This window comes from Dipodomys spectabilis, unplaced genomic scaffold (genome assembly GCF_019054845.1).
Source record: "Dipodomys spectabilis isolate Male_0828 unplaced genomic scaffold, ASM1905484v1 ptg000177l, whole genome shotgun sequence".
NCBI lineage: Eukaryota > Metazoa > Chordata > Mammalia > Rodentia > Heteromyidae > Dipodomys > Dipodomys spectabilis.
The window spans coordinates 1350275-1361641 of NW_024870854.1; positions in this window are offsets into that span (position 1 = coordinate 1350275).

Consider the following 11367-nt stretch of genomic DNA (forward strand, 5'->3'; position numbering starts at 1 on the left):
GGCAAGGTTAGAATCGGGACTTCAGGAGGGTTGGGCTACCCACATGGGCACAAGATTTGTTTGTGCCTTGGCCCTGGGTTGGGTCTGTCCCCACAAGTGGTCTATGCTTGGCCTCCTATGGCTGGTGGGCACATGTGCATGCTTGATGTATCTGAGGATGAGATCTACCAGAAATTGTTCCATTGGAAATGTCTGCTGCACAATTATGGAAACAGTAGATTCAAGACTCTGAGAGACAGGCATGAGGTTTGTGGAGAGGCAGGCACCCTAGAGGGGAACTCTCTGCTAGCAGCTACAGCGTGATTCCTGGGCTTCTGGTAGGGGCCTGTGAATGCATGAGTTTGGGCTCCTGATGGGGGATTGCTCTACCAGCGCCAGCAGGTACTCACGATAGGGGGTTGCTTCTCCTGTAGCTGGCACTCATGTTCACTTAGCAACTGCAGCTGATGAAATGCTTCTCCTGCAGCTGCCATTCAGAAGCCTTTCATGGTTCCTGAAGGGAGAGGCTCTGTGGGTGCGGGGACGTTTGTTTTCAGACCAGCATTGTTATCCCCTGATAGCCAGGACTGTTGAGGACACCGAGTCCTGGCGCCCAGCACGTGTGAGTCCCTAGGACCTCCTGCTGGAATCCAACATGTGGGATGTGGGCAGTGAGGAAGGGCTCGGACTTCTTTGACATCTTCAAGTGTAATGTTCCTTCATGAGTTGGAGGGAGAGGGGTCCGTGTCACGATCTGTGGGTAACCACCAGCTCTGATCTCCTGTGGGACGAGAGGGCTTCACCCCAGCAGAGAACTGGTTGTGAGGATGACCAGCAGTGCTGTGGCAGACCTCTGTGTCTTTGCGAGGAACTCTCAGGTTGGCTCCCATATCCTGGACAGACATGGAGCTGCTCCTGCAGCTCTTCTGTGTTAGTTGTGGGCTGAGCCATGGTGACAGGGGAGCTCTCTGGGTATGGGTGTTGTGGGGCCTCACCTCTGGTCTCTTCTGGGTATGGCGTTGTGGGAGTATTCTGTATTTGGATTCTGCAGTCTGCTGTTAGTTATGGAGCCAGGGTAGCCACATGTTGTTTTCCTAAACTTCTGTATTTACCCTTGTTTTATAATGAAGTAGGGATATTAGGTCAAAGTAACATTGTTTTGTCCTCACCGTGGACATGGAGTCTGGATGGGTCTTGGAGGCTTTTTACCCAGCTCTAAAAAGCCTAGAGGGAAAACAGGCCATTCTGGGAATATTGGTGTCATGCTGCTGGGTCCCTAGAGAGCTCTGCTACATAGAATGCTCGACCCTGATTGCTCCCCTAGATGGTTTGTTTTTGTTGGGCTTGGGTCTTTACCCCAAACATGTGATTATTTTGTCTTTACAAGCTTTGTGCAAGCTACATTATCGTCTGCAGGTCTTTTAGACATGAGTCCTTCTGCAGTCACCTGCTTTCTAATAAAGATTCTCAATTTGAGCTCTCAAAGTCTGGCTTGTCTGTTTCTCATGAACCAATTCCCATATAAAAATTTTAATGACTATTTCCAGTTGAACATTCCACATCAGTCTTAACCATAGCAGGTCAGATACTCTCTTTCTCGGGCTTTGTCTTGAAGAGAATGCTGTTTTACATTCCTCTGTCTCTCTGTCATCACAGAGAGCAAGTAGCTTTTTAACCAGGTGTCAAATCCCCATTTCAGGCTTTTAAAAGCAATTTCTTACCTCCAGATCTAGAAGACACAGACCACTGTCTTCCCGCAGAAGCTCTGGTGACCCAAGTGTAGCAAATCCATCCTTTTCTGTGGTATGAAGTGTCTTATCAGTGAATAGCACTAGATCAGCTGGAATTTCTTCTTTTAACTCTTGATCAGGATGCAATCTTTAGGCTTACATTAGTATTTGGAAACTCAAGATGTGGAGTCAGCAGTCCTTGTTGCCTTGAGGGATGAAAAGGCTGAGGAAATACTGAACACATGTTTTTAGAGGAATTGAGAGAGACCAAAAGACCAGTACAGATAAGGAAGACCATCAATTTGAATCCTGGGTTTTCCTTCCCTGAGATGATCCTTTAAGGCCTAAAATCCCTTGGCACACATATGTTCTGATAATATCACACATACCTGTGTCTCCCAATGGCTCTGGCCTATGTTCCGTAGTGGAGCTTCTATCTGAGAGATAAAGGCAAGAGCTAGCCATATGGCATGCGTTGGCATCTTCAGGCAAATATTACCCTGTTTCTCTGCACTCAATCTCTTGTGAAAATCTGTTCCACTTACCACAAACCCACTGGAGATTTCTTGCACGATCCAAGGTTGATTTACCAATATTTTAACAGACTCCTCTCATTAATTAGCTGAAACATGAACTATCATAATTTCATCAGGAGAATAAGCACTGTTTAAATTAATCTCTCAGCCCACATTTCCCAAAGATATATATCACATTGAATGCATATATATAGTCCATATACATTGTTCCCTTTTTTCTTTTAATATCTTTAAAGTCTGGTTCAGGGCAAACAATTCACAAGTCTGTGTAAAGTAGTTATTATGCAATCTCTCCAATTTAACTCTTAATTTAACAGAGGGAGGATAGACTAGGAAAGATAAGGTGAGTGGCAGCCAGGGATTTAGAAACAGGGTATTTAGAAAGATAGCACTATCTCCGTTGTTTTAAACCTTATACTCCTTAATCAGGTGTAGTTTTTACACCAGGGGAAACAAAATAACAAGAGCTTCTTTCTACATATGACCTTGCCTGCTGTCCCCAATTGGTGTGCTCTAAAAGCTGAGAATGGACATCATAGAAAAAAGACGTATCCTGGAGAAGGAAACACTTGGAAAAATGGCTCCTCCTGGCAAAAAAAAAATTGCTTATCATGAAATATGGCTACTGGGCCTAAGTAATGCCATCTTGTCCTCATTACTGTTAGGAAAATGAAGGAGAATGAAAAAGGATTAGAGTGGATTCTCAACAGGCTAAAACTGTTTATTGCCAGTGAGAAGCACAGATCTTCCAGTGATTGTGTGGATTTGGGGTTTGGTTATATGGGCCTTAACAAAGAAGCCGAAGACAAAAAAAAAAAAAAAAAAAAAAGGTTATGGTCTCTTGGGTGTTCAGGGCAGTGTCCTTGGCCAGGCCTGGAATAGATACTGCTTGGGTTGGAGACAAGGACAAATTGTAGGCTATGGTCTCTTGGGGGTCAAGACTTGGACAGACACAGAATGGAATGCTCTGCCTAGGGTAAGTGGGCTTTCAGCTAAGCCAAGTTTGGAGTGGCCTGCTTGCAGATGGGCACGTGAGTGCCCACTTGGTGTTTTGCTTGACCTGGGGAAATATGGCAGGAGTCAATCCTTCAGTTGCATCTTGACACCTTAGTAGGTAATAGGGAACTTTCACTTCGAAGAACTATAGATTGGGCATAGGCCATTCTGAAACCTTTGGGTATATCACGGATTGTTAGGCTCTGGGAAGTCTCTACTCCTGTTTATTACCCCTAGATAACTATTATAACCACCTTGAACATGCTCTAACTGCTCCCTTACTCCCTAACTGACCTGTTTTTCTTCTGTAAACACACTTTATTAATCCCCATACCATACAGCATTTGCCCTGATGTGATTTTTGTCTTTATAAGTTTTATGCTAGCTACAAAACTGCAAGTTTTGGTGGGGGAGGGGATGAGCCTGCTTGCAGTTGCTGGCTTTCTAATAAAGACTCCTGATTTGACCCCTCAAACTGTGGCTTCTCTGTATCTCACCATATAAGACTTAGAAGCCACAGCCAAATCCCAGTGCCAAGGGGCTACTTAGGTTCCTTGAAGCCACTGGTGGACAGGAACTGCACACAGGAGATAACTTTTGAGATATCCCAGGGTCCCATGGACTTTCCACTGCTCAGAAAGCCAGACTCTGGATTCCTCCCACACCACTAAATCTTTTTGGAATCATTCAGCCGATCTCCAGAGGTGAGTATGATTCTGCTTCCGATTCTGAAGATCCATCTATCTGGACTAGGTGGAAGTGGATCGCTTGTAGTCACACCCTCCTCCCCCTACCTCCAACAGCCTCTCTAAGGCTGAAATGTCAGAAAAGAGTTTTGGATTTTTCAGGAACTGGTACCAGTCGGCTGTATAAACTCTTATCTTCTGTGACTTTGTTCTTTGTTTTGTGCGTGTTGGTGAATTTTCTTCACTCCTATTTTTCCTTGCCAGACCTTTGGTGAGTTAATTCCTTTCACTTGTCCTTTGGTGAGTTAACTTGTTTGGTTTGCCTGAATTTGGTTTTTGGGGACTATTCTTTGTCAGATGGTCTGGGCCTGACAAGAACATTCATTCGATCTCGCAAGACATGTGAGGTCCTTTTGTCTGTCTGTTCCATGCATCCACTGTTCTTGCATCTCAGTCTCTAGAGATATAGTTCGTCCCATAGTAAGACTACTGTCCCCCAATGTCTGCTTAAAGACTTAATAAAAGACAGTTTAAGAAGAAAAAGTTAACCTCTCTGTGTAATATAATGTGGCTTTAATATAAGTTGATATAAAAAGTGCTCTAGTCTAAAAAATGTGGTGAAACACAGACTAAGGCCATTGTTTAAAATACCTGGTTAAAATTGTGGAGACTATAAAAATAGCTCCTAGCAAATTCAGAATCCTTTGTGAGTCAAAATGCCCACTTTGGGTGTAGGATGTGGGTCATTAGACCCATCTTAAGCTTCTATAATATTTATAAAATAATTTGGGAGAAGTGTCTGTCTCTCCCCTGAGGAATCCCAGTAGGGCACTTTCCCTCCCCTAGTAATTTTTGCAGGCCCTCAAGATTAAGGACCTTCTAGGAAGTATTACAAAGTCAGTTCATATGCGAGTGTGTCTCATTACCAAAATTGTTTTAAAAGTTTTCTATTCTTTGTAATCTGTTTAAGACTAGAGATTGTGTTGAATTCTGTTTGTGGTTGGTTATTGGAAAAAGTTCATCTTTGTTTTCTAGCTGACCATATGGTTCTATATTGCTAGCAGCCTAATGACAGAACTTAGAACACAATCAGCTCAGAAATTTATTGCAATAAAGACTAAAAAATCCTATGCCACAGAGAGTGGAAATATCAAGAGGCCAACAAGAAACACAAGATCTACTAAGAACAAAATATTAAGAAAGACAACAATAAGAACTCAACTTTACATTAGCATGCTGTATTTAACACTTTTTCCCAAGGGACTAATAGGGAAATGACCAAAGGAGCCTTCTTAACTCAGTCTTTGTTGCCTTGCTCTCTGTTCTATTTCCATTTTTGGCAGGTTTCTAGGCCTAAGATTTCTGGTGCACTCAACCTTCTTTACTGGAGTTTTCTTGAACACCTTCCCTACTCTAGGTTTCTTGAAAAACCTTACACCTAATCTTCCTTATTGGAGGTTTACTATACAACAAAACCTGGAGATTACCTTGCAAACTAGATGCTCAATCTCCCAAAGCTAGACATGCCTCACAAACTAGATGCCAAATCTCCCAAAGCTGGAGTCATGTTGTAAATTAGATGCTTAATTTCCTAGATCCCCAAGGAATTCTGTACCAATCAAGGGTGTTGGTGTTTCTTGCCTTGCTTCATGCACGATTTTGCTTTGTTGCCATGGCACTTGCTAGAGTTCCCTTTTCCTGAGAAGTCAGGCCTGGAACTCTTTAATGCTTTGCTTGCTGTTAAACTTAGGTATAAGTTAGACCTATTTATCATAATCCTCAAACTGTGCTGTCCATTCAGTCACACCTTCCACCACTGTCTTCTTGCCCAGGTGATCCCATTTTCACTCTCCAAGTTCTTCCCCTTTAGGGATTATTTGTCCACTTCCCACTGATCAGAAAACTTTCTAAGTGTTTACCATCAATTCTCAGGAAGGCCAAGTACTTTTCCTTTCTTGGGTATTCTTCTTAAACTTAGATCAGAGTTTGATGCCAATAAACCTCATTATAAATTGTATTACACTAACTAAAATGATTCCTTTGATTATTATATTTTGGCAAGACTGGGATTAAACCCTGAGCTTCATACTTACTAGGCAAGAATTCTATAATTAATCCATGACTACAGCACTTTTGTGCATTGATTATTTTCAGATAGGTCTTAATCTTTGACCAGGTCTCTATAACATCTATAAATCTCCCACTTTACATTTTTTGTCTTAGATGAGACAACTCCCACGCCCAGATTCTTCCATTGAGATACTGTCTCACAGTCTTTTATGTTTTCTGGTCTGGAATTATGAAATTTCTATCTAAGCCTCCTTCATAGCTGGAATATCAAGTGTGTGCTACCACATCGGGCTGTTGATTGAAAGAAGGACTTATGAAAATTTTGCCTCAGTTGTCCTTAAACCATTATCCTCTTGATCCCACAGTAGCTGGGATTTCAGGTCTAACCCACTCCACTAACATCTCATTCAAAAAAAGTCATTCTGAATGTCCTTACACAAGTGCATTCTTTCCTTTAAGTCCAATTCTGTCTGAATCAGGGTTGTGCCCCAGTATTTGTGTATTTTGAGTAGAAATTCTATTATATCTTCACTTCCTCGTTTCTGATAATGAACAAGGTTGGAACAAATGAATATTTACATATCAATTTAAACTTATCTAATGAATTTTCACAAAATTAAAAATTATATATATTTAAACTTATATTTAGGTGTGTATAGTGTAAATACATTACTATTAGTATATAATTATATATTGTATACATATTATATACATATTTAATTACACACTGCACAAATTTCTATATATACATTTGCATTAAAATAATGAAATCCATTCTAAGATGTTTTATATTTGGACTATGATTTATAACTCTCTAAAAAATCATTGTTTCAATATTTTAACAACTATTCTTTGGCTATATGAAAACAAATATATCTATATCTTTGTTTTACATTTTTGATGGTAATAGTATTTGAATTTAGGGCCTCATGGTTGCTAAACCAGCATTTTATCCCCTCACCCTCCTTCCCCCTTTTTTTGGTGCCTGTCCTGGGGCAAACCTCAGGACCCAGGCACTGTCCTTGAGCTTTATTCTCAAGTCTAGCTTTCTACCACTTCAACTCCACTGCTGGCTTTGTGGTGTTTGATTGGAGATAAGAGTCTCACAGGCTTTCTTGCTTGGATTGGATTTCTACCTCAATCCTCAGCCCTCAGTTTCCTGAATTGCACAGATTAATCATGAGCCACCAGTACCTAGCTTCTCCCAGTTTTTTGAGCCCAGCCTCTAGCTCTTTTTTGCTTTAGGTATTTTGTAGGTAGATTTTGCATTTTTTTCCCAGGACCAACCTCAGATTAGGATTCTCCTACTTTAGGTCTCCCAGGAAGAAGTCCATGCTACCCCACTTGGCTTGGTTATTGAAATGGGGGCCACACTACACTCTCTTAGCCCAGCTTCAAAATTCACCTCTTCAATCTCTGTCTCCCTTGTAGCTGAGATTACAGGTATAGACCACTTCTCCATTACTAAAAATAAATCCTTCCTTTTGATTTAATTAGACTAATTCAACTTCTTTTATAAGTTTTGTTCAAATAGTTGACCTTTAGGCCAGCTGTGCAACAATAAGCCTCATAATTCATGTTTTTAAATTTTCATCTTATGTAGTTTAGTAGGCTGGCTCTGTATCTAATAGTTTTCTCTGGGGTTTCTGAATTGTTTTACCAAGTATATACCCACAGGAATATTTTCACAAAAGATACATGCAGGGAAAACTTTCTGAATAGAATTCTGACAAGAAATTTTTTCTTTCTCCCACTTGAATTTAATAAAGCATGAAATTCTAGAGAAAATTATCGTCTTTCCTCAGGGAGTTTTAGTATTAAATAAGACTGACAAGCTATGTAGACGAGAATGACTTTTCCTAAATATTTTAAGGATTCCTTCTCTTAATTTTGGATGGGAAGCAGAATAGAGTATATCTGGCTTTGTATCTTTTCCTCAGTCATCAAGGCTTTTCAATGTGAAGATGTCTTTTTTGTTTCCCCTAGTTGGAAAATATTTTCCAAATTCTGGATAATAATAATTTTCGATATATGTCCTATGTCTTTTCATTTGCTAACGTGATTCAGACTGATAGCTGTCATTCTGAGTTCTGAATTGCTCTTCAGTCTCTTTGCTTTCTTACTGTGTCTTTAAATTCTGTTATTTTACCATAGACAATTTCATTTTATAAAGTGTTTTAATTTTTAATCGTCAATAATGTTTCTTCTTAGCATGGTGTCAATGCCTGATGCCTGTAATCCTAGCTACTCAGGAAGCTGAGATCTGTGAATTGTAGTTTGAAATCAGCCCAGACAGAAAAATCTGTGAGAGTCTTATTGACCATTAACCAGCAAAATCCTAGAAGCTGAACGAATGTTTAAGTGGTAGAGTACAAGCCTTGAGGACAAAAGTTAAGCAATACTTTCAGGTCCTGCATTCAATTTCCATTATCAACATCACAGAAAATTTAATGCTGCTTCTTTGAACACCAACAACCAATCTGTTCTTATTTTATATATTTCTTTCCAAGAACTAACATTTTTTACAGTCACTTTTTCCTCTTTCAGGATACTTTTTTTCCATGGCTTATTACTTTTGATGAATTTAAGTTATTTCAATTTTGCATTTATAATGAATAATTGGTTTGAATAACATAGGTAGCTTTCTGATTTTACTTGCCATCCATTGCCTTTTTAACTCATGTGAGTCTCTGGGTAGATTATTTCCCACATCTTTTAGTTAAAGTAGACTGGTACTCAGTTCAGTCTTCTCCAGTTGTCCAAGAGTGGAAGGGGTTGTCTGCCATTAAATCTCGATGTCAAGTCTAAGAATTTCCAGGACAATTATTTCAGTATGCTAATGAATATTTTTCTATCTCCACATTTTTATGGGGGCGGGGCTGGTCCTGGGCTTGAACTCAGGGCCTTGGCTCTGTCCCTGAGCTTGTTTGTACTCAAGGCTAGAGTCTACAATTGAGCCACGGTGCATTTCCAGCTTTTTCTGAGTAGTTTTTTGGAGAGTCTCATAGACTTTCCTTCCTGAGCTGGCTTCAAACTGTGATCCTCATATCTCAGGCTCTTCAATAGCTAGAATTACAGACGTGAGCCATCGGTACCCATGTAAATAACACTTTTAAGTTCTTTTTGGACTTAGAGACTTTGCATGACTATAGGACTTTCAACTCATCACTAGATGTGGAAAGGCGTCCATGTGTAATGCTTAGGGAAGATCACATCAAGAAAGAGCAATAGGTAGCACAGAACCCAAATTAGCCAAATCTAGAATCCAAACTAGGAACAAAATTGTCTGAATAACCATAAAATCTTTGAGCCCCTTTGTTCTGAGTAGCTTGTTTAGGAATCCCATGGTATTTGGATGTTTTTCTCTTCCTGAAGATAATAGTCCAGGAAGAAAAGTTTTCATATATTAAAGACAAGTAGTTGTCTAAGGTAACACATACTCTTTCCTTGAACACAGTGATCTAGGGAAGAACCAGAGAGATTTAAATCTCCCGTTTGAATAGTTTTATTGTCAATACATCTTGGAAAATAGTCTGTGGAATGTTGATTTTTGTTTTGCATTGCAAATGAAAATACTTGAATTATTAGGTGTCTAGTCATGTGAAAACAAAATTAAAAATTCGATATTATATGTAAAGACATTGAAAATATTGTTTAAGGTAGCTTCGGAGAAGTCCTGTGCAGAAATTCAGGGAGAATTTAATGAATGGAAAGACCTCCGTCTTCTCTCTGCCATGCTCTGGCCACATGGACTTCAGGGCCTCATTTCTTTCTACTCAATGAGCTTTCGAGTCTGCTTCATAAAATGGGGTTCCTGATGCTCAACTCACAGAATTATTGGGGAAAGAAAGGGAAATGAGAAATGGAAAATACTCAGTAGGATCATCGTATATTATTAGGGTTTCTTTATTCTGCATTTTCCACTTTAATTCTTCCTAACATGCAATCTAATTGATGATAAATCATTTTAAGTTTCTTAAATTATTAATTGCTTCAAATTTGTTAGCAAGTTTTACAATTTTGTGATAATTATTCTATTAACGCAGATGGTCTATGGTGGATCATGCCTATAACCTTGGTACTCAAGAGACATAGATCTGAGTATCACAGTTGGAAGCCAGCCTGAGCAAAGAAGTCCCACTGATACTCTTATTTCCAATTAGCTACTCAAAAACTGGAAGTAGTGCTGTGGTTGAAGTTTTAGGGTACTAGCTTTGAGCACAAAGAGGCTTTGGGACAGCACCAGACCCTTAGTTCAATCCCCACAACTGACAAAAAAGTAATGAAAAACTATTTAAGCACGAACAAATTTCATGGACAAACTGAACCCAAAGATTAGAAAATCTATGATGGAATTGAAATTAGTCACTGTGGGAGAAAGCTGTGTTATTTCAGTCCACAGCTAAAATCAATGGAGAAACAGTGAGTTGAAGCCATCCTGACCTTTGTTCAGCCAAATTTCCAACATGGACTGTGAGGTTCATTGCTTTACAACTCAACAGAAAAGAGACAGCCTGGTGTAGGGGATTTGGTGCTTTCTGTGTGGACAGAAATCATGATTGATTTCAGGCCATCAGTGTGATGTTACTTGGTCCAAAGAAATCTTGCCATTAGCAGCATGTGGAAAAGCTACGAGCCAAGGATAGCCTAGCTCAGTCTTTTGTTAAATGCAAAAACGTGAGCAAGTCCATTGGAAGCCATAAAAGGAGCTGCCTTTTCAACTCTCATAAAAACACTATAAAAGTCATTGTTTGAAGCTAAATATTAAGTTAATCAGTCAAGCAGTTAATGAAACGGACAATAAAAATAAATTGATATGTTGTGGTCTCAATCTTAAGACTAAAAATTATGTTTAGTAAACAAAGAAATACAGTTGGTAATATATGACCTTTTCTCCAAAATAGATGGCAAAAATTTGTGTGTGCATGTGTGCTCTGTGTGTGTGTGTGTGTGTGTGTGTGTGTGTGTGTGTGTGCTGATCCTGGGGCTTGAATTCAGGACCTGGGTACTGTTCTCAAGCTTTTGTATTCAAGGCAAGTGCTCTACCACTTGAGCCATACCTTCACTTCTAGCTTTTTGGTAGTTAGAGATAAGAGTCTCATAAACTTTTCTTTCCTGTGCTGGCTCCAAAGTGAGATCCTCAGATCTCAGCCTCCTCAGTAGCTAAGATTACGGATGTGAGCCACTGGCACTAGGCTCTGATAAAGATATTTCTATGTCGGAGAAATCCATGAGAGTCACAGCTTCTCTGGATTTTGTACTACCATGAAATAATTTTCAAAAAGAAATGCATGAGAGATGATTTGCAGATCTGTTGTCTCACTTGATTTCTAGCACCAATTCTCCAAGTAACAGTGATACCTCTTTATG